The following is a 26,519-nucleotide window of genomic DNA, read 5'->3' on the forward strand; positions in this document are numbered from 1 at the left end:
CAATTAGTGTTCTTCACCAGAGTATTATAGTAAACAACCGCAACTTACATGAACATATTTTCATCTTTTTGTGCTTTGAAATGGTTGATTAAGTTTTTTGCATTGGTGTGCAATGATGACACACAATGCTCAGATTGCTTCCCCAATCAGCTTCCAAGGCTACCAACTATCGTAAATTACTTTAGTTTTTTCTGGGTGTACAGACAATAGGAGCACCTTAGGCACACACATAATCATTTACTCTTTATGGATTGGTAGGTAGCATTCCCACATCTGCTTACACAGCTAAATGCAATTTTGCATTATTATGGGTCTCAGTTTAAAAATTAAAAATTAAATTTTTGCCTGCAAACCATGATAAAAATACTCAAGGGATATTTTGAAAAATACAGATTGAGTTGGATGTGCTGGCCTGCAGCCGCGAACCCAGGGGCTTTGTTGTGGGAGTTTCGACGAGCATGCTACTGGTTGAGCCACCGACTCTTCTAAACAAGTCCAAATGTCACTAGATATTTATTACTGAATAAGGTAAATATAGTTATATATCGTCTTCGGGCCTACGCTCTCCACCAATCAGGGATTATTTGTTCCAACGACTAATTTGAGTGCTGTGAGAAGGCGGTCCTATGACTTTACTCGATTATTGACTCGACAATAAATACCACCTGATCCATGATGTCCGTTACCTCCGCGATGGCTCAGTGAAGCCCGGGGTACCGATGGACAGGTGAGTTGGTAGCAGTTAGATCTCTATATTGGGCTTGTGGGGTGCACACTGTTAGCACCGCCCCCCTCCTTTTTTGGGGGGACTAAATCGGGAACTGGTCCTTCTGCAATCTCTATAGTTTTGTTGCGAACGTGCCTGTTAACTGTAAACTCATTCCTTAAAGATAGATGGGTCATGGTCCCCCCCTTTTTTTGAACAATGATAGTTTCCTATCCCATTCAATACCAGTTTCATACATCTGTGGGTTGCATTCTTTTGATTGTTCTCAATATTAACAACGATACGAGGTATACAATGTTATTTTCAAAGCTTGCGACTGATTATGCATGTTAAAAATATTATCTCATATTCCTTCTGTAGTCCCCAGTGCCACATGCCAGATCTCTCTATTCTTTACTCTCCATATGTGGTTATTTTGGGTAGAAGAGATTATTGTTATATGGATCTCTATAGAGGCTGCGATTCGCTCATGTGTATTTCTTGACAGGCAACGTATATGTTCGTTAGGTGGATTGGGGTTTGGAGTGCCCCGTTAATAGTGGCATTCCTCGCTACATCCCCTGTTTGGCATATACAGAGGGCCGATATAACTTCACAACATCATTCTTCTTTGTTAATATTACAGGAATTACTACTGACTGTATAGATATAGTTGATGAACAAGCAACGTTTTGTGATCATAACATCTAGTTTTCAGATTGCATACAATCAAGCGCTTCACTTTATTGCCATATTCTGTAGGGTTCACTACAGTTGAACAATTTTACTCTAGCTAGTGAATACAGACAAATCTGTTTTAATTCATTTTTCTTTGGCTTTTGATATTTAAACCCGTAATTTATTTCGAGTTTATCCTCATTGTCAAATATATGTATATTTTTCCTCTAGAGCGGGGCCTCACGTCCTGAGCAGTTGCCAGGTGAGGTGAGGTGATTTGCCCACACATAATGGGTAAGTCCTAAAATTATATTTAGCTTTCCATTTTCACTAATATGTGTCGAATTATTGAGGACATTCATACATTTTTCTATCACAATCTAAACACGAGTACTGAATTTTATTTTGATGTCTGTACCTCTCTCTTCCTTTTTTTGCATACAGGTCAAACAACTACAACAGTCCAGGATTTGTAGATCTGGTGTGTATGGTTGTATCTGTTCCATTTAACAGTAATCACTTATTTTTGTAGTCACTTTGTTACACTTATCATTTTTTCACTCTTTGCAGTACTTATACTTATAGGTCCTAAGGACTGCTAGATACTCTGTAGGTCAAGGAATCAGAAACATGTAGACCGACCCTCATAAACTTTTAGTTGCAGTAATTTTTTCAAACTGCACGACCACTTTTTTAACCCTGACACCACGAGATAGATATTAAAACAAGTTTCTCATGGTAGCCAGTTTTAACACACCTCACATTTTTCACTCAAGCACTGCACCCATCACATTGAATTATATTACAGCTCTTCCTCTGACGGATCTTAATGTATCCAGTTGAACTCTCAAAAAACATCCCTGTGCTGCTCCCTCCTAGTTGAGGGGGTTGTAGCCCTTGGCTGTACTCCCGGGAGATCCCAGATGATGAAGCATGTCACCTTTGGTGAGTGATGGGATTCCACGACGCATACTTTATTATTTAGGCTCATGTATAGGACGCCTAGGCGCCAGGTGATTCAAGAGACCCACAGATATATTTTTGTATTTTCTAGGTCTAGTTGGAATTCTAAGTGTGCTGGTCGTTAAACTTTCCCTAGACCCTCCAAACCCCCCATTTATTTGGAGTTATAGACTCACCCTACAGCACAAATGTGTGCCGCCATACAGCAGAAGGTTTGCACACTAAGGAAGATGCGAGACGCGGTCTTAGGATGGCTGAAATGTCCTTTGTGAGCTCCCTGAGGTGACAGAGCTCAGCAATTAGCTGCCAATCTTGCCGCTCTCGTAAGCCACGCCCCTGGTGACTGTGATAGCTGACTAGCTGACTAGCTGATTTTTTCCAGGCATCTTGAAAGAGATGCTGTCCTGACCGAGAAAATGCAAATGTATGTGGAATTGAAGTCGTGTGAGCAATATTTTGGTTTTAGTATAAGCTCTGGGGCTTGCAGACAAATGAAGCCTGCGCAAGGGGGACCTTGTCCTCTTTCACCAAAAGCATTGTAGGGGGCTTAGAGTTTGTAAACCCAGGGGTTGAGAATGACGGGGATCCCATGCAAGTGCCATAAATTATAAAATAAGGAACAGGGTATTCATGGGTTTTCCCTTCTTTCTAGGGATGCCTGCAAACCACTGGGAGGACAGACCTAATGATTGCTTTGTATGCATTGATGGCACCCATCTCATCTTCCCTACACTGCAATTCACCCCAAGACAGCTACATGATGCAGAGAGAAGCACAAAATACCCAATGCTCAGGCACCACAAAAGAAACAAATCCTGCATAAGTATTTGGGTCTTGACCTGGTACAGCAGCACCCATCCAAAACTGCAAGCACTAAAGGGACCACCCCAAGTCAACATTGGGCCCCGTCCCACTAAGTCAACTAAACTCTTTACCTCCCTTTGGGACAAACCTTACACTGCTTTAATTCAAGAGGATACCAAAGCAGTATCAGTCAAGCCAATAGCAGTGTTTAGTGGTTTCTAACAAATATCAAAACATTTCAATTGGTGTTATTTTAACATTACTATTGGTTTAAACTAAAAACTAATATTTTACCAAGAATTTGCAATAGAAATGGCAAAGGTATGACCCAGAGATCAATTGTTCTACGTATCTTAGACATTAATTACTTGCTTTTACTTCTGAGTTAATAGTAAATGAACATATACTCAAATTATCAATATGAAGAATCTGCCTACTAAATATGAACTGATTATATCCCGCATGACATGGAAGGAAATGAATTTAAGACTTCCTTTAGTCATTTAATGAAAGTCTCACAAAACTAGCTGTCATATATTACAACAAACTCTTAGGTCATCCCAAAAAAGTCGAAAGACAAAAAACTAAGCTGCTCCTCAATAATTCTAATAAATTGAGCACATAAATATACTGATAATTCCAGATGATAATACCTTAAAAAAAGTAAAATCCTTAAAGGTACTCTACACATGTTCTTAATACAAAGTAGTGCATCCTAAAATTCACAATAAAGTAACCAATCTAAATAAAGAAGATTGGTCCCTTTTGGATAAATGTTCCTCTGTAGTAAATAGACATCTTGCATCATTCAGGAGAAAAGGTTATGAAAATAATTCTACAAATCAAAGCAAACAGCATATAAATAAAATTCTTTAAAATGTTGAAAAGGTCATATTTTGAAGTATCAATAACAATAGTTAAGGAAAGAGAAGTGGGATGAATTTGTTTAATATATCTGCAAGAGAAAAACACTGCAAGACAGGAATACATGGAAATCACACTCTTAAAGGACATGTTTCAATAAAATATTTGCAGCTTTACTTTTAATAAGCCCCACAAAGTCATATACAATACCTCTTAATCCTGCATACAAAGCCTGGCACTGCTACAAACATATGAATACGTGCTTTTTTTGGTATGATCACCCTCATTTTTTAGACTCATGCTGCTGACCGTCTGTCTCTGTACACTGTGACACTGCCATCAGGTACATCTGATCTGAACCTTACAATGTGTCTAATAAATCCAAGTAAAACTGTAGTCCACAGGAAAGCTTTATTATCTTCAACCACCGACAGGTCTAACCGACAGGTCAGCTCTTCAGTGCCTCCTCAGTCAGAATGCCGGTCTCATCATGGAACCATGAGACCCACATTCTGTCACCAGGACGACCACTGACATTAGCTCTACACATCAGAATACAAGTAAATTACAACACATCCCCTTTACAAACAAACCAAAGGACTTACAGCACCCCAGAAAATAAGATGCAATTATTTAGAAAGAAAAACAACATACCTAGAATTTACACATATAATCTAAAATTCTAGAACATTCAAAGCTAAATAGCACTAATACAAAACATAATCTTTAAACTTCGAAGGCATGTGCTTCCGTCTACTCAAATTCGCAAAACCCCCATTCCTTCCTTCCGGAACTCAACCATGAACATTGGCTGCACCCGGATCTATGCCATCAAACTTAACCAACCTAGACATACTCCAAGTACAGCCATTGTCCAAGGTCACAACATTCCTTTTTGTTGTAATGATGACGTTTCACCCTCTTCACCCAAACTCTATCTCCAACATTCCACATCCTTTTCCTCACGGACTTCTTGTCATCATAACGCACTTTGTATCTTTTCTGATACTCAGCAAGTCTAGTTTTCCTCTCCTCCTCACACACACCCTTACTCACCCACTTAGGAAGCCAAACCGGGTTTAATTTTGAAACTGCCAATCTCCCCCTTAAGGCTTTAAAAGGAGACTTCTGAGAAATCGCATTGGGAACTGTATGATGTGCCCACCAAGTTTCCCTCAACACTTCACTCAAAGAGACCTTAGAATCAAGCGCCCTTTGAGCACAACTCTTGACAACTCTGTTCATTCTCTCCGTGAGACCATTGGCGTGCGGAGAATTAATGCAGTCTTCTGATGAACTATGCCTAGACCTTCAAGAAAATCTTGCATCTCTTGGGAGACAAACTGCACACCATTGTCAGTGACCAGAAACCTGGGTACCCCTAAAGAAACAAAAACATCTTTAAGAAATTCAATTACTGACTTAGAATTGACCGTACCCATAAACCTGGTAATCACCCACTTTGAGGTATAATCCACCAAAAGCACAACAAACCTCTCATGAAAAGGCATTAACTCCAACGGACCCATGATGTCTAACCCCAACTTAGTCCATACTGCATCCGGCACATCCACAGGTGAAAGGGGAACTTGATTAGTCACATGAGACTTGTCATTGATGGCACATAAGTAACAATCTTTAACTACAGACTCTACCATTCGATCCATTCCTGGCCACCAGTACCTCTCCCTGACTCGTGCTTTTGTGAGACTTCTTCCAAGATGTCCCTCATGGGCCAGATTAACCACCTTATCCCTAAGAATATCAGGCGGAACCATCCTATCTCCCCTCATCAATTTACCTTCACAAAAAGTCAAATCATCCCTTACACACCAATATGGTTCCACAACAGGATCAAGATCTCTGTAGCTTGGCCAGCCTTTAGCTACGATCTCTTTCAGAATAATAAATGCCTCATCCTTAGCAGCACCAGCCAACCACTCTTCCTCTGAGAGCGGATCTTCCATCACCCAATTCACATTCACAGACTCATCATTCAGTTCTTCCCCACTTGCTGGTAACCTGGACAAGCAATCAGCGGACTTGTTATTCATGCCAGAAATGTAGAGCACGCGAAAATTAAATTCTTGTAGCCCTTCACTCCATCTCTTAAGCCTAGGAGTCAAATGGTCACTGTGATGACTCGAGAAGATTTGAACAAGAGGGCGATGATCAGACTTTACTTCAAATGGGATCCCCCAGAAATAAAACTTCAAATGATGTATAGCCCAATACACACTCAACGTCTCTCTCTCAATACAAGAATAGTTAGCCTCCGCATCTCTAAGAGCCCTGGAGGCAGATGCCACAACCTTCTCTTCTCCATCCTCCACCTGCGAAAGTACTGCCCCCAATCCCTTGAGACTTGCATCAGTCGTAAGAATAGTTTTCAATTTCGCATCAAAATGACCTAATGTGGGCATCATTCCAATTTCTGACTTGACCAAATAAAAAGCTCTTTCGCACTCTGGTGTCCAAGCAAAATGCACTCCTTTCCTTAGCAAGACTCTGATTGGCTCAACAACACTAGCAAACCCTCTCACAAATTTGGAGTAAAACTCCGCCATACCCAGAAAAGACCTAACCTGCTCCTTGTCCTGCGGTGCAGGAGCCTTCACAATACTCTCCGCTAACTTAAGTTTGGGTTGTATACCCTCTCCAGAAATAACGTGTCCCAGATAAGTCACAGATTTCAACCCTATTCGACACTTATCTCTCTTAAGAGTGAGCCCTCTTTCCCTCAATTTGCACAACACAGATCTCAAAACCTTCTCATGCTCACTCTTACATTTCCCATAAGCTAAAATATCATCTTGAAAAAACAAGACATTGGGAAGATCTCCAAGTACCATCTTCATTATCCTTTGGAAACAAGCCGCCGCCGAAGCCAACCCAAAAGGCATCCTCAAAAATTGATACGCCCCCAAAGGAGTAACAAAAGACGTTAAATGCCTGGAATCCTTGTGAAGTTTGACTTGATGATACGCGGAGGACAAGTCCAACACGCTAAAAACCCTGGTCCCCTTCAACAAACTAATGCATTCAGAAATGTTTGGAAGAGGTTGCCGATCTACCCAGATCCACTCATTCAATCCGCGCAAGTCCACACACATCCTCACAGCCGACCCACCATCCTTGGGGGCCAAAACCACTTGAGCCAGCCACTCTGATGCCTCAATCTCCTCAATCACCTTCAAATCCAGCAATTTCTTCAGCTCCAACCTCAATGGCTCCATCATCAAATTTGGCACCCTGCGTACCTTGTGCACACAAGGCTTAGCCAAATTTTTCAAAATAATCCGATGTTCAAAACCGTTCAAACAACCCAGAGTATCCGAAAACACTTCCGGGAAGTCTTTGACATACTTCTCATTAATATTCACATCATCAATCTTTAACATTTTTCCACACAACCTCTCACACATCTCATCCATCAACATGACTTGATCCCTCGGGTCAATGGCATTGGGATTTAAAATTATTCCTAAATCACGTTGATGCCTCCACCCCAGAAGATTGTCTCCCCTTACAGCAATATAAACTTTGCCCATTATTTCCCTCTGTTTAAATCCAATCTTAGCAGTTACATATCCGACAATGTCTACACGGGAACCTCCATAACTAAAAGGAGCAATATCCGGAGGCTGTAACATCACACTCTCCAACCCAACCACCTCATCCCAAATCTTGTTTCAAATCAGTGTGAATGGAGAGCCAGAGTCACCCATGACAGTGAAGTTGTTATCATCAACCGAAATGTCACAAAAAGGCATAGTGACCTTCCCAGAATCCACCTTGTCTTCCACTTCTGAAATATTAGATATGACTAGAGTACGAATCATGTCAGAAGGGTTTTCTACATTGTGACTTTTTCTCGAGGATTTGCAAACCCGGGCATAATGTCCCTTGATACCACAGTTTAAACATATTGAGTCCCTGGCATAACAGTTAGGAAAACTTGAGGAATGCGAAAAACTTCCACATCTATAACAGCGTACTCTTCTAACATCACTGCTATTCTTCTCCCTATCAAAAACACGCTATTGTCGAGGATCACGCTCATTTTGCTGTTGAGTATCTTTTGTCTCTATTACTTGTGGTATGTGATTGAGTGTTCCTCAAAGTACTTTTATTCTTTGATCCTAACGACACTTTAGCAATGCCCTCAGAAAAATCAGTCTCATCGTCACACTCTGACATGGAGTGGACACTTCCTTGGCCTCTCTTCGTATTGTCACTATGAGTTTGGTTACTATCCTCTTTGTCTTTCCTGATTTCTTTCACCCAAGAGGAAGTATTTTCAACACCTTCCACAATTGCGATTGCTTCAGTCAGTGAGGGATTTTTAGACTGTAACTTCCCTTGTACCCTTGAACTGTTGGTGCACCTTACGAGCTGATGCCTTACCAAGGAATCCGACAATTCACCAAAATCACACGTGCGTGCTAATGTCTTTAAAGAAGCAACGTAAGTTCCAACTCGTTCTTCAGGACCCTGAACCCTTGTGAAGAATCTATGATGTTCCAAAACAACGTTAATACGCGGTCCAAAATATTGTTCTAACATTGTCATGGACATTTCATAGACATCCGATGGTTCTCCATCTCCACTACCAATAGTTAGAGGATCCATGCTGTCATAAGTGTACCTGCCTTCAACACCTAGATTATGCAATAATATGGCTTGTTTTCGTACAGCAGAGAATTTTTCTCCCCCACTGGCTACTAGATAAGAGTCGAATAAGTTTCTCCATCTTTTCCAAGGAAGGAGAGGTTCACCCTTCTCGGATAAGAATGCTGGGGGTTGAGACATGCTGGTGGAAGTGGCCATATTTCATATAATATCCAAAATAAAGAAAATACCCAAAAATCAAGGCAAATGTCTCACCTTAAGGTTTCCTCGCTATCATAATGCCAGTATTGATGTGATTGAAGAGAATTCCCTTGATAAAGGCAAAAACGCGAAGTATAGCGAGTAGCCCAATCCAAGATGGCCGCCACGCTCAATGACGCTATGCGCCACGTAACTCAAGCGTCAGCGTTACAACGTCAGAACTCCAACGTGACTGAGAGATTCATGGACGAGACGCGTGAAAGGATAGTTACCAAGGAGTCAGCAGCGTGCGTTGGTGACCTCGTGAGGCGTTTGAAATTAGTAAGCAAACAACGGTTTACTTATCGTGTAACAGTAAAGCCCTTGAAGAAAAATCCAATTGTCATCCAAATTTCGCTGAATCGTCGTCGTAGTTGTAGGCTGTAAATCCGATGAGTTGTTGCCAAAAAAAATGCTATGCTAATACCATAAATCCATAGAGTTATTCGTTAGTCCATCCAGTATTTGGGTTCGCAGGGGAATCGGTGGTTGTGGCTTGTCCCCAATCAAGCAACTCGTCGCCAGTAATAAATCCAAGTAAAACTGTAGTCCACAGGAAAGCTTTATTATCTTCAACCACCGACAGGTCTAACCGCCAGGTCAGCTCTTCAGTGCCTCCTCAGTCAGAATGCCGGTCTCATCATGGAACCATGAGACCCACATTCTGTCACCAGGACGACCACTGACATTAGCTCTACACATCAGAATACAAGTAAATTACAACAGTGTCAAAATTGTATAACTCCTAATTGCCTTATTGAACTTTTCTATAAGGCCATAGTACATGGTGCAGAAGTACACCTATTACATGGAAAATGAAACACTACCAGTGGAAACACTCAGAGGCTGATTACGATGTCGGTCAGAAAGCCTCTGACTGCTAGTCAGAAGCGTTCCGACCGCGGTCAGAGGCTTTCCGACCACGATCGGAGGCTTTCTGACCGACGCGGTCAAATTATGATGCCGGTAGTCAGAGCGTGAACCGGCCGGTAATTCTGGTACGGTTTCGACCGGCTCTGGGAGTCTAATGGCCAGTCGGAACCGGCCGTAATCCCCTATGGATGGCTTTTCCGCAGTTGGGATTATGATGTTGGTTTTGCAAAACCTTTCAGTGCCTGCCTTTCTGACATGGAAAGGCTGTTGGAAAGCAACTTTGGGTGTCCATAGCTGGGGCCCCTTACCTTTGCAGCCTACGGTTGTTGGCCCGAGGCGTACCTAGGGTCCCCCCTTGTAAATCCATGCACTGTGTGGGAGGCACTATGGGATGCCTACCACAGGGTGCAGGGTTTTACACACAAACCCATTTATTTATGGGAGCCTGTATTACGGCTGGTTCTTGGCAGTAAAACAAGCTCACAAAGAGAAATGTGAGTATCTGACTAAACAGTGTTTAGCTGCATTGTAATCAGGAGGCAGCGCCACCAACAGGAGGTCGGAGGCAGGTCTGACCGACATCATAATAAGCCCCTTATTGTTCCATCTAGTAGAGTGTCAGAGAAAACATGGCCAAAGGCCTAACACAGTACCCTGACTGCTGCAGTTTAAACATGCAGTCAGACCTGTCAAACTAACACTTTTTTTGACGGAGAAAAGCCTCCTATCAAAATATTAGTACGTCATACCAATGCAGGCCTTCTAGCACACAAGGTAAGGTGCATGGTATTCAGAAGTGCAAAGTGTATACATTTAATGTCACCATGTCCCTACAGTGATGTCTTAAAAAAATATTTTCACTCTGAAAGGTTCTGACTGTCCTAAAAGGAAAATTAGAGTACAGACTAAAGAAATAAGTCTGCAAATTAGGTTTGGAACAAACTAAAAAAATGTATCAACCACTATATTAAATATTTATTAAAAGCCAAATTAATTGGTGAAGTCGATTTTTCAAAATATTTCGGAAAATACCTTTTAGAAAGTTACATTTTCCCTGCCTGAAGCTCCGTGAGCCAAAATTGCATTAGCTCTTCAGCAGATGCCCAGCTATTTCTTGACCTTAATTTAGCATTAAAACTGCTCCCAAACCATGAGCAATACCCTGGTTTGTGGAGGTGTTTTTTTCCCTTGCAGGAAGACCAGTTGGAGTAGACACAGGCAATTAAATAACTTGTAAATGGGCCTGATCTTTCGCAAGTAAATGTAACATGAGTCCTGCAGAAAGCAAACCTTTGTGCCCCCAGACAGGCTTGTACTAAACTCCGTGGATTAGGAGCTACCCCCTGAACTGGTTTTTGTGACCACAGAGAAAGCAGCTGCGCATATCCTTGGTGACCCCTTTAGGTAGGCACAAAGAAGTGGAATCCAGGGGTCAGTTGACCATCCGCCTATATGGCTACAGGAGCACAACAAGCAGCAAGATGAAATTTCTTTGAAGTACCCAGCTGACCAGTAGCAAGCGGACATGGACCAGACCCTGCTGGAGTGAGCCTTCACCACTCAAATGCTGTTCCTGACATCCTGGGACACTTGGGTGTGTCTAACTGGATTTCTTCTAACCAAGCATATAGAAATGTTTGGAACTCCAGCCACTAGAGAACCCAGATCAACCACCTGATTTCATCCATCCAAAGTGCAGCATTTGTTGGGCAGAAAAAACAGGATTCTCTGTCTTGGCACTTGTTGCAGCAGCAAATCCTTTTCAGCTGACCCTTGGCAAGAAGGTATTTGGCCACATGGAACTCATCCTTCAGCCTTGTTCTGCTGGAGGATTCTGAGTTTAGAAAAAGTGACTAAGTCTGATCAGGCAAGGCGCAACTAATATCCAATGGACGAGCGGTCTTCCTGCCAAAACCAAAGGCTTTAGCTGGACCTCATCCAATAGGTAACTGACTTTGAGAGGACTTTCTCGCATACACCCTGCAACCTTGCAATGCATGGAGGATTTCAGCTTCAAATCCAGAGGCTAAGTCCCAAGGTCAACTCCAACTGGTATGAATTTCCTTGCCAATTCCAACTCATGCTCCATCGTGGTCGGCCTGAAAACACATATAGCTTTTGGTCAACCACTGCCCATAGACTATCATTGTTGTTTTACCGTTTTAGTCGTTTCTAACTCAAATTTTGTAAAATTCATATCTCTGGTTCCCCTTAATCTTGCCATTTTGGTGTAATTTTGCTCATTACACAATGTATTGGGATTTTGACTTTTTAACTGCTTTAGTACTTTTAAATGATTTACATATTTGCTTTAATAAAAATAATAATAATAATACTTGGATTTGTATAGCACACTAATCACCTGTGAGAGTCTCTAGGCTCTGTCTATAGGTACAGGAAGTTTAAGTGATTTGCACAGAATCATAGGGTGTCGAGCCAATGCTGCAACTTGAACCTAGATCCCCAGCTCAGGAGTAGGCAGCTCTGGCTGTTACGCCACACCCGCTCCCCTTAAGTTATTTTTGTCTGCTCTGTGCCGAAGCTACCAGGGGTTGAGATCTGGTTTAAATTACTGAAACCTTTGACTCTACTTAACAGGTTGGTAACTTTATTACTTATGGTTGGACTCTAATCCATCCCAATAAATAATTAGCTTTCCTACAGTATGCGGCCTACCTCTTACAACTGGGCATGACAAACCTGTAACCATAAAACCATCAGAAGACCCAGAGCCTTGTGAAATTTCTCTTCATTAATGGCCTGTCATTTGCAACGAAACATTTCAAGGCCAATAATCTTCTAGGTAACTAGTTTCAATCAGGAGTTTGCTCGAGATAGAACGATGAAAACTCAATAGTATAATTGGTTGCCACTATCCTGGAATTTAAATGAAAAAATAAAGCTGTGTCTCTCGATGTATCCTCAGTGTACACCACAGTGGACCATGACATTCCCCTCCACTTTATTCCCAAATAAAAGCTTGGAATGGATGGGCATGCGCTGAAATGGGTTAAATCCCACCTTACAAGGATGGTAAAAATTGAAGGAACTTTCTTAAGACAAGGTCCACTAACCTCAGAATACCTAAGGCTTGACACAGATCTCTCATCATTACAGCATCTATTTAGAACTGATAGGGGGACTCTGTGCGCTTTTACTCGGACCCTGGAAAAAGTGGACCCTCACTCTAAGGAATTTTCTGCCTGGACCTAATTGCTGTATCTTTCACCACTGTTCGCCGGACCCGCTTCGCGGGTCCCACTTCACGGAAACAATCAGCGGAGTACCTGTAGTTTCTATGACAGCTGGGGAGGTCTGTGGCAGTGCAGCAGGGCTGCGAGCATTACTGCAGGGACTCCATCTCCCAGGAGTCCCTGCCTGGCCAATAGCTGACACCTGGCCCGCTCTCCCTGCAAGCCACGCCCCCAGCGCACCGGCTGCATTCAAGAACACCTTTTCTTCCCTGTGCTGGTGGGACTCTGTGCGTTTTTACTCGGACCCTGGGCAAAGTGGACCCTCACTCTAAGGAATTTTCTGCCTGGACCTAATTGCTGTATCTTTCATCACTGTTCGCCGGACTCGCTTCGTGGGTCCCGCTTCACGGAAACAATCAGCGGAGTACCTGTAGTTTCTACGACAGCTGGGGAGGTCTGTGGCAGTGCACCAGGGCTGCGAGCGTTACTGCAGGGAGTCCATCTTCCAGGAGTCCCTGCCTGGCCAATAGCTGACACCTGGCCCGCTCTCCCTGCAAGCCACGCCCCCAGCGCACCGGCTGCATTCAAGAACACCTTTTCTTCCCTGTGCTGGTGGGACTCTGTGCGCTTTTACTCGGACCCTGGGCAAAGTGGACCCTCACTCTAAGGAATTTTCTGCCTGGACCTAATTGCTGTATCTTTCATCACTGTTCGCCGGACCCGATTCGCGGGTCCCGCTTCACGGAAACAATCAGATGAGTACCTGTAGTTTCTACGACAGCTGTGGAGGTCTGTGGCAGTGCAGCAGGGCTGCGAGCATTACTGCGAGCATTACTGCAGGGACTCCATCTCCCAGGAGTCCCTGCCTGGCCAATAGCTGACACCTGGCCCGCTCTCCCTGCAAGCCACGCCCCCAGCGCACCGGCTGCATTCAAGAAAACCTTTTCTTCCCTGTGCTGGTGGGACTCTGTGCGCTTTTACTCGGACCCTGGGCAAAGTGGACCCTCACTCTAAGGAATTTTCTGCCTGGACCTAATTGCTGTATCTTTCATCACTGTTCGACGGTGCCCGCTTCGCGGGTCCCGTTTCACGGAAACAATCAGCGGAGTACCTGTAGTTTCTACGACAGCTGGGGAGGTCTGTGGCAGTGCAGCAGGGCTGCGAGCGTTACTGCAGGGACTCCATCTCCCAGGAGTCCCTGCCTGGCCAATAGCTGACACCTGGCCCGCTCTCCCTGCAAGCCACGCCCCCAGCGTATACGTACTTAACCACACTCATGACCGCGCCCGCGGGACGCGCGCGGGTCGAAGCTCGGAGCGAAGCCCGGGCAAAGGGCGGGCAGTCTGTGGCAGTCCGGGGCTGTCCAGGGCCGGGCTAGGTCACCCCCCTGACAACAACACTCGCATCCTTAGACATATAGGGGTGTATTATTATTAATATCCGGTTATCACTATAGCTTGTGTTAATGTCCACCCGTTCAGGGAAGAGCCTCAGGGGAGGAGGAGAGGGAGGAGCCAGCGGTATTATAGGCACTATGGATCATTTCATTACACGGGTAGCTGCTGTCATAGAGAAGGAGATTGTAATGACAGAGCGGCGTCTCTCCCAAGAACTTCTTCCGTCGAAACGGTCCTCATTGGGTTCCCTGGCGTTTGTTACCTCGCCTGTATGTAGTTCAGATCCCCTCTCAATTACATCCCCTCCACTGGAGCAATTACGGGTTGCATCTCTGAGGGCCAGTATAGATAGGCTGGAGAACTTGGCAGCCATATCTATTCCCCCTCTTGTTGATAGTAGTAGTTTTGACCCACGCTCCAGTGAATTCCCTGTCCCTACACCCTGCCCTATCATTCCTACTATTCAAGTTAATATCCCTCAGCCACCTGTCTTACCATTGACGGTCCCCAAGAATGTAACTTATACTAAAAGGAAAAGGATTGCTAGCCCACGCAAAGGCAGCTTCCCAAAACTTAATAAGAGACCAAGGAAGCATGGTGTCAGGGAAATAGGAACTAAAGCGGGTGAGGGGTTGGGCATGAAAAACCCCGGGATGGAAAAGGGGGGGTGATCATTCAGGTCATATGATTGAGGAAGCATGTGTAGATCCAACATCAGACTGTCATTTAGCCCCACCCAATGACTCTGTAACAATTATACAATTTGAAGATCTGATGATAACATTACTGTCCCCGATTGTAGAGAGAGTAAAAGGGTTGGGAGAGAGGTTGGATAGATTCGAACAGGCAACCTTGGATAATTTCTTCTCTCTAAAAACCCTTATCAAACTGCACTCTAAAATCAGGGAGGATGGACAGGGAGGGGAAAGTGGCACCCAGGTGTTCCCCGCATCCACACAGGCCACACCTACCGCTTCTAATACAGCAAACACTGTAAATATGTTGCCTGTGGCTAATGCCCCTGCTGCACAGGTTGTGGATACCCCAGGCAGTACTAGTCAATTAGGCCTAGCACAACCGAGTGTACCTAAGCCTTTTAAAGCCCCGGCAAAGAAGCCTATCCTGGCTGAGCTGCCGGGTAGGAAGGGACCTCTTAAACTCAAGGGAACCTCGAATGGGATTGCCAAAGGCAATGGTCCCGATCAAGCCCACTCGACCAGAACTTGTACTAACCTCCCCAGAGTAACCCAACCAGAAGAATCTTCCTCTAAAGTGGCTCCAACTTTGCCACCGGTGAATTTGCCCCCCGAGTGCCACCCGTATGTCGCCATACTTACTAACGTACCCACCTTGAAGGATGATTATTATGAATCCCACCAGGCTTTAAAAAATAAAACCATGCACTGGTTAAAGACCAATAGACCTCTTCCTAGGGGTCTAGATGGGTTGATCCTAGGAGTGAGAAGGGTAGGGTGGGTAGGTTATGGTCGCAAGCACCTAGAAGGAGATTGTGTGGTGGTAAACTTTAAAGACAATAGGGTTGCACAAACTATTTGCAATCAAAAGTATGTAATTGGGGGGGCAAGCATTGGTGTAGTAGATTTAACCTATTTCTACCCCAGGACTGCAGCAAATTATAATGGTTTACATTTTGGTGGGGGTTGGAGCAATAACCCTATTTATCCCGAGGACCCTGTCATCCCTCAATTTTTCCAACCGGCAGCCAGGCCCGGGTCTTATGGGGGGCTGTCGGGATATTGAACCGACACTTGCCATAGGGTGGCCATCAGGGTTCTAAGCCCAGGTGATGTCCCTGGGCTAAACGAGTTGGGTGAAAGCAATGCCATTCTTCCCTCTCAGTTAGACGAAGCCACTAACCCACTACAGGATATTAACCTGCCCGCAGGAAGATTAAGTGGGGGCAGCAGATTAAGTCTTATAGATCAGACGGAGGGGGCACTAAGCACCGAGCCCTGCAGGGAGCCAGTTGTGGTGGATCCAGACCTTAAGATTTTCAGCTGGAACGTTGCGGGTACCTCGAGGAAGCTGTGACTACCAGACTGGAACGCCCTTGTGGAGGGTTACTCTATTTGCATTTTTCCAGAAACATGGTGCAGGGAGCCCTGTCACAAGGTAGGATATTCAACTTATTTTGTTCCCGCTGTCCCCCCTGTACTAGGGAAGGGACGCCCTTCGGGTGGTCTCCTCATATGGGTTGATGTCGCTCTCGATTGTCAGGTGGTTCAGCACCAAACCAACTCTCCCGATCTCCTCAATATTACAATAAAGGGTGCACGGGGTGGCCTGCTCCTGGACATCTTTAACATCTACGCCAGAGGTACGAAGGGTGGTATACAATCGGCCACAATATCCCTATTAGAAGGTCTGCTCAGGCAGCGCCCTAATAAATCTTGCATCTTGGTGGCGGGAGACCTGAATTGTACGTTCGAGCCTTTGGGCTTGGACGACACATTGGGAAGTGGTGAGGAGGACTCCAGGAGGGGGATTCCTGCCCTAGCGCTGCCCCCTATCAAGAGGTGGACTCAAGTGGCGGTAGAGATTAATTCCCTTAACATGGAATTTGACCTTAGGGCTGTTAATGGGAGGTCAAAGTCTGACTTAGTGGGAGCACATACTTATAATAGGCCGAATTATACGTCTAGAATAGATTATATTCTTCTTGACGTAAGTCTATGGAGCATCCTGAGGGATATGGAGATTATACCGACAACTGAGAGTGACCATAATCTCCTCTCACTTGCCCTCTTTCCCCAGTGGCTAACCGATAAGGGGGGATTATCATCTTCTATAGCTCCAAACCCCCACTAAGTTTTTCCTTCCAATTGTGGTAGGCGGCTGAAGTGGGCTAAGCTTATCATGTCCGAAGAGAAAGTGGCAGATACAGGGGCACTCCTGGCTGCAGCACAGTGCAAATTGGAGTCGCTGACCCGATTGTCTGAGGAGGTCACGCTGACCTTCTGCGACATAACTAGGGCGTTGAGCAACCTGTTTATTCTCCCTAGCATGGCTCCTCGTGCTAACAACAGGAAGTTGCTGCCCAAAGCGCAGGGTTGGTTTACAAAAAAATGTAGAGTCAAGAAAAAAGCGCTGGTAGGGGCTGTCAAATCTAAATCTCAGGTTGCAATTAGGCTCGCAACGAAAGATTACTCCCAGACCTTAAAGGTAGCAAAAAGAGAGGGGGAGGAGAAGTTCTGGGTGGACCTCTTGGCTGCAAGCTTGGGCAGGAATGCTAGGGGATTTTGGAGTTTGGTAAGAACCAGGGATAGGTCTGTTGGCACATTGCTGACATGTAATATCCCAGCTCAGAACTGGTTTAGCCACTTCCTGTCCCTTTATACCCCTGCCAAGGGGGTCCTTAACGACTCCTTTGCTCTGGTGGTCGAGGCAGGGGACACTGAGGCCGATGCCTTTACTGTCAGAGAAGTGGAGGTCGTAATCAAGTCCCTGGTCCCCCTAAAAGCTGCCGGGCCTGACGGGATACCCGGTGACTTGTTACGTGCCAATCCCAAGAAATGGGGGAAGTTGGTTTCCACTCTATTGAATGCCATTATGGGGGGAGCATCTGTACCTGAATCCTGGAAAGGGGCAGAGGTTGTCCCGATATTCAAGAAGGGATGTCGGGACAACCCCGCTAACTATAGGCCAATAAGCCTTATCGATTCATCCCAAAAGGTGGCAGGGAAGGTGATTTTGGGGAGGATCCTCCAATGGGTGGATGATAACAAGATCTTGTCAGATTTCCAGTCTGGTTTTCGTTCTGGAACCGGGACCATCGAGCAAGCCTTCAGACTGGCACTCCTGCATTGGAAGGTGGTGGTGCTGGGCAAAGGCAGTCTTTATCTGGCCTTTATTGACCTTAAGACTGCCTTTGACCTGGTACCTAGGGAGGAACTGTGGAGGGTCTTGCAGGGTTTGGGGGTGCCTTCTTATATCCTATCGCTCCTGATAAAACTACACACAGGCAATTATGCGCAGGTGCGGTGGGGTAAGAATGGGGAGAAAACCGACAGAATTCCAGTGAGTAGGGGCGTCCGCCAGGGATGTGTGCTAGCTCCCACCCTATTCTCTCTCTATGTGAATGGTGTGGTTGAGTATCTGCTACAAGAACCTGCTGATGCACCCTCCCTGGCGGGCACTCGGATCCCCACACTTCTCTTTGCAGATGATACCCTCCTCATTGCAAAGACCCCCCAGGGCCTCCAAAAACTTCTTAACCGCTTCCAGGAGTTCTGTTCCCTTAGGGGATTGGTGATCAATGTTGACAAGACCAAATATCTGATCATGAATCCTCCTAGGAAACTTGGGCGCCTCCCGGTCTTGAACTCTGCTCACCTGGAGAGGGTATCAGAGTTTGACTACCTGGGAATCCGCCTTAGCGACTCTATGAGTTGGACTCCGCACATTCATAAGATGCTCCTTAACCACAAAAGGGTGGGTGGTGTGTTGCTTAGGGAACATCGTTCTTCCACAAAACAATTTATTGCCCCAGCTGTGGAGATTTATAAAGCTAGAGGGGTTAGTGCTGCCTTGTACGGGGCGGAGTTGTGGGGTACAAGCAACCTCGATGTACTTGCAAAATCGGAGAGAAAATTCTTGAAAGATCTGATGGCTCTCCCTTTGAGCACACCCACAGTTCCAGTGTTGCTGGATCTAGGCTGCAGATCAATTGCCGACCAAGCTCTTCTTCGTCCCCTGCTCCTGTGGGCCCGCTTGTGGAGGGTGCCCGAATTAGCCTCCTATGCGGAGGGACTGTCCGAGGTGATGTCAATGCGGGGCTGGTATAGGATTAAATGGTTGAGGGATGTTAAACACCTTCTGGGGGAGTTGGGCCTAGGTGAAGCTTGGGTTACTCGATCTGCCCCACCTAAAGCCACTCTAAAGAAATTATGTTGGGATTGGGTTTCTTCCAAACTCACTGTGGATCCACGCCTATGTAAGTCAACTGTAGCTTTCTTGAGGATTAAAGACGTGGTAGCTTACGAACCCTATCTCGACATGATTTCCATTCCATTTGACAGGGCTTTATATTTTAAATTTAGAGTAGGGATTCTACCTGTAGGTGACCTGATATCCCGGTGGAAATTGTCCCCCCAGCCCTCCCCCTTTTGTGCCCTCTGTTCCATGCGGGTCGAGACGGTGGCACATATTCTTTTTGAATGCCCTGACTATTGCTCTCCCAGGAGGCGCTGGCTCAAACCACTTTGTAGACAGTTGGGAACTCGCCATTACACTGTGGCCCTACGCATTTTATTGTCCGACACATCCACTTTGGTGCTTTGTGGTGTGTCTAAATTTTTAAAGTGGACTTGGTTGATTCGTGCATAAAGGCTTTCTGTATCAATTTAATCCTGATTTTAACTGTACTAATTGTATCTATCAAGTTACTGTTTTTTTACTTTTTTTCTTTTTTTTCTGGGAAAGTGTTTTATTTGTTGTATATATGTTGTGATTATTTTCTTTTTTTTCCTTAACTGTTGAACTGCTTTCAAGATATTTTATGTATCGAAATAAAGCCTATCAATCAATCGATAGGGGGAGATTTACTAAGATTTTGCGCAGTGTTTGCGACACATGATTGATGCAAAACAGCACAAAACCTTTTTTTCTAATTTACTTTTGAGCGCTAAACTTGTTTAGTGCTGGAAATATTGTAAAAGTAATGCTAAGCAACGCATAGCGCAGCTTCGCATTACTTTGCGCCATGGGGGTGTGCCAAGGGTGGTGCATGGACATTCCCATGCAACCACCCAAGTTTTCTCATGCTAAACCCAATTTACTAAATACAGTAGATTAGGTTAAGCATGAGAAAACTGTGCCCTTTTAAACTAGGGGCAAGGAAGGAGAAATGCTTTCATAGATCCTTCCTTTTCCGACTTTGCATGCGTGCTGCACTGTGCAGCATGCATACAAAGTGTGAAAAGCTTTCTCTCATGTCTAGGCATAGTATTTTGTACAGGAAGCGTACCCTCCCTGTACGAAACCTATGCTAGACTCGCACACACACACCCTAGCAATATAGTGCTAAGTTGGGTGCGTGGCATATGGCAGCTGTAAACAGCGGCGGCACAAAGGAAAGGGCAGGAAAGAGCCATATCTTTGAAAATATGGCACTCTCCTGCTCTTCCATGCCGTGTAATGCAGCGCAGCCTTGCAGGAGACTGCACTGGATTGCATGAAAATTTGGCAAATTTCTCCGTTGGCATATTAAGTCCCAAGGATTAAGCACCATCTTTATGCCAACAATACCCAGATGCACATCAAGGACAAATACAACTTGAAGAATTCACCCCAATATTAGTGCTAAATACCATGCAATAATGCATGAAAAGAATACACCTGAAACTAAAAACATCTAAAAGTAACTTTTACTACTTATCTAATTCAAAATTCTTCTTGAATGAAATAGAAAGACATAATCCCAAAATCTGTCTCCAGCCCATGAATGTAGACTAAGCCTCATTCTTAGTAGACATACTGGATAAGAAATATCTCCTAGAAGCCTCTAATGATGTTTTTTTTAAGCAAATCCACTTTGAGACTGCAAAATTATTTTGCCAAATGCTGACTTAAAAAAAGCAGCACAATTAGTGTTATTCTTCAGTTTAGAATACAATTGTTTGGGTCCTATATCAGTTGTCCTTCATGCTTAATGCTTACATTCACAAATATGATCATAGATCATATCACACCTATTATTTTATTCTTAAATTGGCTGCTGCTATATGATGTCCTGCTAAACCTATGTTGTCCCATATATAAATGCTTTTAACATATTAATCGCAAAAACGAACCCCCATATTTATGTATTCATTTCAAGTTACCAATGTTGGTATTAATATTCCCATTAAAATGAGAATTTGTTTTTGCCCCAGAACAGGTAATACCATGTGGACTCAGGCATATCAAGTCCATTTTCTTTGGTTTTCCCTGGTTCTGAAGTCAAACAAGTCTAATTTAAAACTCTTTTCAGAACAGATGGTAAATTTGAGCCAAGGGCCTTGTAGATGTGAGGGCAGGGAACAGGGGATCAGAAGAGTGTATGGGGACAGGGCAGGTCCTTCAATATCAAGAGTAGCATTGTCTCTTCCTCTACTGTTAATAAAGAGGATAGTTGGGGGTCAGCCTGTTCACACCCTCTGCACACAACATGGGGCTAGTGCTCTTGCAAAAGAATTGTGGGTGTGAGAACACTAGGCAAAGTGATCTGATGGGGTTGCATCTCTAGAAGCACTTCTTTGAGGGCATTAAAATAAGTAAAATGTTTATGTACTGTTAAAATACTTTAAGTTGCATGGTTTTGGAACTCACTTCTCTCTATCAGAATAGAAAATACTTTCATCTACCACAGATGTCTGGCACAAAAGCAGGGGTAAAGACTTTGATATCCCTGAGTCTCAAGCAACAGGAGGCAAGTCAACAACCCCTTGGAAATCACATGTAGTGTAGGCAGAGTCCAGCTCTCCTTCAGCAGAGTCAGAGAGCAGCAGGCTGCAGGGAAACAAACAGAAAAACACTCCTTCTAGAACATCAGTACAGTTGAGTCCTTTGTGTCACACAAGTTCTTCTGGCAGAGCTTCAGTTACAAGTCCAGTAGTGTCTGGCCTTAGGGGTCAGACACCCAGTACTGATACCAAAAAGTGCCCTTGATGTGGAGGTGACTTCAAAGCAGCTCCCTGAAGCACACAAGTATCCCTTTCAACCCAGCCCTGTCATCTGGGTTATCTATGGGGGTAATCAGTTCTTTATGTGGGGACAGGACATTGCCTATTTATGTGAAGTGTTAGCCCTTCCTTTCCATCCTGCCCAGGCAAGGTCATTAGAATGCAGATGTATATAGATGGGTACTCAGACTCACCTATCCATTCTGTGTTGTGGCTGTCTAGAGGGAATGCACAAAGTGTTGCTATCACCCATGCCATACATGTACAGGAGACAGGCTGTAAGGCAGAGAAATGTCCACCTTGTAAAAGTAGCATTTCTAAAACAGTAATGTTAAATCCAACTTCAACAGAAAGGAGGATTCATCATTACCATTCCAAAGATAGGACACATGAAAAGGCTGCTCCTCTCCGATCAGGAATTGCAGCTTAAAAGTGTGTTAGGAATTCCCAATGCTAGCCTATGAGAAGGGTTGGCTTCATAGTAGTGAAAAACGAATGTAGGTGTATGATAGTACCAGAACATGTAGATGTTAAACACACACGTTGTACCTTTAACTTACATGACACCCTGTCCTTAGGGTTACTTAGGGCCTACCTTAGGGGTGACATATAAGTAATAAAAGAGAGATTTAATGCTTGGCAAGTCGTTTTAAATGCCAAGTTCAATTGGCAGTAAAATGCACACACAGGCCCTGCAGTGGTAGGCCTGAGACAGGTTTGAAAGGTTACAATCAGTTCTGCAGGCCCACTAGTAGCATTTGACTTACAGGCCCTGGCTATATGGGATAACACTTTACAAGTGACTTACTAGTAGATCAAATATGTCAATCTGGAATTCTCTAATGTCACTATGTTTTAGGGAGAAGCACATGCACTTTAGCACTGGTTGGCAGTGTAAAAGTGCTCAGAGTCCTAAGGCCAACAAAAAGAATCAGAAAAACAGAGGTAAAAGACAAAAAGTCAGGGTAAAGACCACCCTAAGTATGACAGGTCTAACACTGGCCCACTCATAATGAGGGCCTTAGACAGCTATATTTATTGATAATGGAAGCTTCTGAAATGCTGCATGAATGGTATTATATTAGGAAGATGTTGTGTTATTTGCGCTTTATAGCCCACTAATCTCTCGTGAGCATATCCAGGCACTTCGCAGGTGAGTGTTGAATCCCTTGACACCTTACTTATAGAGCTGCTTGCCGAATTCAAGAGATAAGAGCCTCTGATGTGTTGTGGGCGGTCATTCCATGCATTATGAGTGACAAATGAGAAGGCACAGTATCCTGATCTGCTTTTTTGTATGCAGAGGACACGTATCAGTGAGAGTCTGGTTGAGCAAAAGTGTCTGGATGGCAGAAGGAAATGTATGCATCTATTTAGGTAATCAAGGCCTGTGTTGTGATGTGTTTTGTATTCCCGAGAAAACAGATGACCACAACCAGGCACGGCAGCCCCAGGAACAAAGAGAAGCAGACACTGAGCCAACTCCGGTCATCGTTGCAAAAGCAAAACTTAATTGCCTGACCTCAGGATGGACGTCTAGAGCGCCTACCCGGAACTCTCCCCATTGATAAAACAGGCACTGGGGATTACCGGAACAATCCGAGAAAAGTGGTCTTCCCACTAGACCACCACAACAATTTGCCTCTGACTCGCTGGCCACAACAGCGAACAAACGCTGGCCCTCCCAGGAAAAACACCACCACCACCACCTGAAAAAAGGAACAATCTGGAGACAGTGAGTACCTCAATCAATCCCAGAGAAGTGGGCCTCCCTAAAAGAACACCACAGCTAACCCGCCTCTACCTCACTGATCTCAATAACGTCGTGGGCCTTTTTTTTCAGAGAAAGCCCGGATGCCTGACCCTAAGATGGCAGCTCCGTGAGTGCAGCCTTCCTAAAAAAAAAAAAAAACTGGCAATCACAGAGAAGTGGCTTTCTCAACGGACCACAGGAGCAATCCGCCTCTGATCCCCGCCCACAACTACGAAGAGACTCGGCCTCCTCGGGATGCCCGACCCTATAATGGCAGCTCCATAAATACTGTCACCGAAGCTCCCGCAGCATGATAATCACAAAAAAAGAGGGGACCCCCACCAACTGCATGCTCATAAACTGCTGATCAGCCACCAAACATGCAACTGAGCTGGCAGAATCCATCCTTACCCACGATATAGACATCACTTTCTTCACTGAGACATGGCTAAATGAGTTATCTTCCCCAATCATCGATATGCTTGTGCCCCCAGGCTTCGCAATCATAAACAAAGACAGAAAAGACCAACGAGGAGGGGGTATAGCAATCATTCACAAGAACACCATCTCTGTGACGGAAACTGACACCTTCAACTACAACACCCTTTAATGCCTAACCGCCAACATCAAGACAAGCGACCACAAAACACTACTCTGCCATCTCCTCTATCATCCGCCAGACAACACCGCTGCATTCGGTGAACACATGTCTGACCTGCCCAATGCTCACTTCGAGACTCTAACAACCTAATTCTAGGCGACCTCAACCTACACTGGAATGAAGAAAACGACCCGCTAATCTAAACCCTGAACGATCTTCTTCACAACAACCTTACCCAACACTGCTCAGAGGAAACCAACAACAGAGGAGCAATCCTAGATACCATCATTGCCCAACACGACATTCTCACAATTATTATTATTATTATTATGGAATTTTGTAAAGCACATGGTTACGCGCCCCGGCGTGTCCCCGCGCTGAGTGAGAAGTATGAAGTGGCCAGAACAGGGAGGTTACATCAGTACTGAGCGAAAGAGGTGAGTTTTTAGAGCTCTGCGGAACTTGGCCTCAGAAGGTTCGAGGCGCAGCTCCATCGGAAGCATATTCCAGCTCTTGGCTGCAAGAAGCCTGAAAGATCTGCCCCCCATTCGAGCTTTATGAATTTTGGGGACGACTACCAGTCCGGTGCCAGAGGATCTGAGCATCCGCTCCGGTCTGTAGGGGGTGATGAGGCTGTGTAGGGGAACGTGCGCCCTGCCCCCGATAATGCGGTGACACCTGCATAGTGCTTTGAAGGTAATCCTTTCTCTGATCGGAAGCCAGTGTAGGGACTCCAAAGCAGCTTTAGAGGCCGTTCTCCTAGGAAGCCTCAGCACCAGCCGGGCTGTGGCATTTTGAAGTACCTGGAGACGATTGAGGCGTCTAGCTGTTATTCCCAGATAGAGGAGGTTAGAGTAATCGAGTCTAGATGTGACCAAGGCATGCACCAGAGTCTGCCTGGCACTAACTGGAAGTAGGTCCAGGATCTTCCTTAGACTCTTGAGTATACCGAAGCACATTCCGACAACCCGATTAATCTGGGGAGCAAATGACAGGTCGGAGTCAAACATCACCGCAAGATTTTTGGCCTGTTGACAAGGCACTGGAGTGGTGCCCAGACATGCTGGCCACCATGCCGAGGACCACACATTCAGACCACCTCCCACCACGAGCACTTCAGTTTTGGACCCATTCAGCTTCAGGCAGTTGTTAGACATCCAGGATGCAAGCTCCTGCATGCAAGCACTGAAGCTGGATGCCGCAACATCAGGTGCTCGTGACAGCGAGATGACCAGCTGTGTGTCATCGGCATATGACACTAGTTGGATGCCATGACTTTCCACAATGGTGGCTACAGGGGAAGCATATAGGTTAAACAGGGTGGGGCTCAGGGCGGAGCCCTGGGGAACCCCTTGATCAAGATTGAACACACAAGAGTAGTGATCTCCCTGTCTGACCTGAAAACCCCTATCGGTCAGGAAAGATTGGATCCACCTCAGCGCTGACCCAGTAACTCCACCTTTGTTGAGACACTGTAGCAAGGTGAAATGTGCTACAGTGTCAAAGGCTGCACTCAAGTAGAATGAGGGCCATAGTATGCCCCTCATCTACCCCTTGCCTGATCGTCTCAGTGGCCATGAGCAGCGCAGACTCCGTGGAGTGGCGTGCACGAAAGCCAAACTGAGTTGGATGGAGCAGGTTGGCTTTCTCCACAAATGCCATAAGTTGAAGATTTGCCACCTTTTCTGCTACTTTGGCCAGGTAGGGGAGGAGTGAGATAGGACGGCGATTGTCCAGCCAGTCCCAGCTAAGATTCGTTTTTTTTTTAAGCGGGAGCACTACAGCCTGCTTCCAACTTTTGGGTACGGTGCTGGATCTGAAGGAAAGATCCAGAACATCCCTAATATAGGGTTCAAGGATCTCGATACTCTCTCCAAGAAGTTTTGGTGATGCCAGATCACGGTGGGATCCTGACTTAATGGAGCGGCATATCTGCTGGAGCCCGTCAGGGGATGGGGTGAAAAAGTTGTCCAGGCTATTAACACCCACATCCACCAATATACTCTCACTGAACTCTGTTCCCTTTTTCTTTCCCCCTGAAAAAGTGGAATAGATGGTGGCCACTTTATCAGAAAAGAAAGCAGCAATGTGGTTACAGGATTCCTCTGAGACCGAGGACGGGTCAACAGATG

The sequence above is a fragment of the Triturus cristatus genome, chromosome 2_2, assembly GCF_964204655.1.
Source record: "Triturus cristatus chromosome 2_2, aTriCri1.1, whole genome shotgun sequence".
Lineage (NCBI taxonomy): Eukaryota > Metazoa > Chordata > Amphibia > Caudata > Salamandridae > Triturus > Triturus cristatus.